The following is a 2,639-nucleotide window of genomic DNA, read 5'->3' on the forward strand; positions in this document are numbered from 1 at the left end:
TATGTGCTTTATTTTCGATTTGTTACTTAGTTTTCATATTTTAACCGATTGCGTGAAACAATTGTGTTTTACAAATAAGATAACAAAATAAATTTGCAGGTGAATGTTGAAACCATTATTTGAAGAACAATAGAAAATCTAAGCACAGGAGCAGTGGGTAGAACATTTGACTAGCAAACAAATAATGCTGCATGTACTTCCTGGGTATTTGATATATTCTTGAAGAACTATATTTAACATTTCCCAAAGAAATAGCATTTGATTTTAAAGTTTTAACTTCTTTACCCATTTACTACCATAAAATTGTTAGTATATATGCTTCTTTATATGGCGAATCTGTCAACCAATCTTGACAACTTTATTTGCCAAACGATACGTAGGACTTAGGAGTTACCTAGGAGAAGAACTTCGCTTTCCTAACTATTATGAGGCCATATATGAGCAATTGGCAAACATTTTTAATTTTAGAGTTAAAAAATAGAAAAATTTCTTGATGGCACATTTAAAATATTTTGTGTGAATATAAACTGACTCTAATACGTGATGAATCCGTTAGCGTAAATCATTTTGATCGAGGGGAGCAAAAGTTATAGAGGGTTTCACTTAATTATTTAAAAAAATCCGTAAAATTGTAGTATTTATATGTGTAATATATGAAAAAAATTGCACATAATTGTAAAAATTATTCAAATTTAGCACATAAGATTTATTTAAAAAAATTTAAGAAATTTCATTTCAGTAATGTTTTAACTTGTTGTCTATAGTTTTTGAAAAATATCGAATTAGTAAAATAAAAAAACAATTAATATCTGAATATTGCGAGCTTGATTTATATGGGAATGCAATTAAAAAATTATAGTTTGAATGAATTAAATATTTATAGAGCGATGCTTTTTGATGCTAGGTACATTTTATTTCAGGAGCGGATCCAAAGTGTGGAAAAAATAAAATTTTAAAAACTTTGATAATTGCTTATATACCGACAATCAAACAAAAAATTAAATTGATTAAACCAAAAAGGTTATGTTTAACTTCAAATACTGTGAATTAATTTATATCAGGATAGGTACAAATATCGCGGTAATTCATAATATTTAAGAATTTATGATGAGAGTGACACAGGTAACAAAATATTGTGTAAATTTTACACAAATTAAAAATGTTTTTGCATTTTTCGCGTTTATTATATATGATTTATGTAAATTCTTGAAGGACATAATTTTGCAGGTAATAATAAAGTTAAAACGGAGTCGCTTCGACTCTACTTGAACGTTAAAGTGCACTGAACTTTCACGATAACCATTTACAGGTAATATTTTACAATTTGTTGTGATAATTGGAAAATATATCTCAAAAACCCTAAACTAATTAAAAAATAGTGAAATCTTTGATTTTCAATTTTCTTAGACCCTTTATCTAGAAAGTCAGTCGAATTTCCTAAAAATAAAAACATTTTTAAAATTTAAAGGTTTCACAAATGCTGTGAATGTGAATATTAGAAAATGTATTAAAAAACAAAATATTTCACAATAAATCTAAAAAAGCCGAAAAAAGCAAAAATGTTGAGAATGTTGAGATTTTTCAGCAATCCAAGCCCACTCCAAATGACTATTGTATAGTTTTTAAAATTACATTTATTGTATTCGTAGATGTAGTGAAGTTTTTACAGTTTTTTACTGCCTGGAATTCAATCTTTCACGAGAAAATAATTTACCTACTTATGCACATATTTAAATTACTCCAATTTTTGTAAAACTTAATGTTTAAAAAAAATTTACCCAGAGCTGGAATTGCATTTAAGCTATATATTTTTGGAAAAGACAGGTCCTGGTTTACTTCCGCTCTGTTGGTATTCCGATTTATTTCTTCTCCAAATACTCGCTGCAGCCACTTGAAAATTTCTGATTTTTTGGTATAATTTAATGCTTTTTCAAAAATTCGTAAAAATTATCCAGAGCTGGAAATGCATATAAACTATATGTTTTTGGAAAGAACTAGTCCTGGGCTACTTCCAGTTTTTCGCTACCCCGATTTATGTCTTCTCTAAATAGCCGTTGGAGCCACTTGAAAATTTCTGATTTTTTGGCAAAATTTTAGGTTTTTTCAAAAATTCGTAAAAATTATCCAGAGCTGGAATTGCATATAAACTATACGTTTTTGGAAAGAATTAGTCCTGGGCTACTTCCAGTTTTTCGCTACCCCGATTCATGTCTTCTCTAAATACCCGTTGGAGCCACTTGAAAATTTCAGATTTTTTGGCAAAATTTTAGGTTTTTTCAAAAGTTCGTAAAAATTATCCAGAGCTGGAATTGCATATAAACTATATATTTTTGGAAAGAACTAGTCCTGGGCTACTTCCAGTTTTTCGCTACCCCGATTCATGTCTTCTCTAAATACCCGTTGGAGCCACTTGAAAATTTCAGATTTTTTGGCAAAATTTAAGGTTTTTTCAAAAATTCGTTAAAATTATCCAGAGCTGGATTTGCATATAAACTATATGTTTTTGGAAAGAACTAGTCCTGGGCTACTTTCACTTTTTCGCTACCCCGATTCATGTCTTCTCTAAATACCCGTTGGAGCCACTTGAAAATTTCAGATTTTTTGGCAAAATTTTAGGTTTTTTCAAAAATTCGTAAAAA

General features: G+C 28.9%; 1 protein-coding gene across 3 annotated transcripts in view; it reads left to right on the forward strand.

Annotated features, from left to right (window-relative positions):
- The window catches only part of LOC111686924 (cyclin-dependent kinase 14), a 273,114-nt gene that overhangs the window by 115,250 nt on the left and 155,225 nt on the right, over nt 1-2,639 (forward strand). The window lies entirely within an intron of this gene.

Source organism: Lucilia cuprina, chromosome 5 (assembly GCF_022045245.1).
Source record: "Lucilia cuprina isolate Lc7/37 chromosome 5, ASM2204524v1, whole genome shotgun sequence".
NCBI lineage: Eukaryota > Metazoa > Arthropoda > Insecta > Diptera > Calliphoridae > Lucilia > Lucilia cuprina.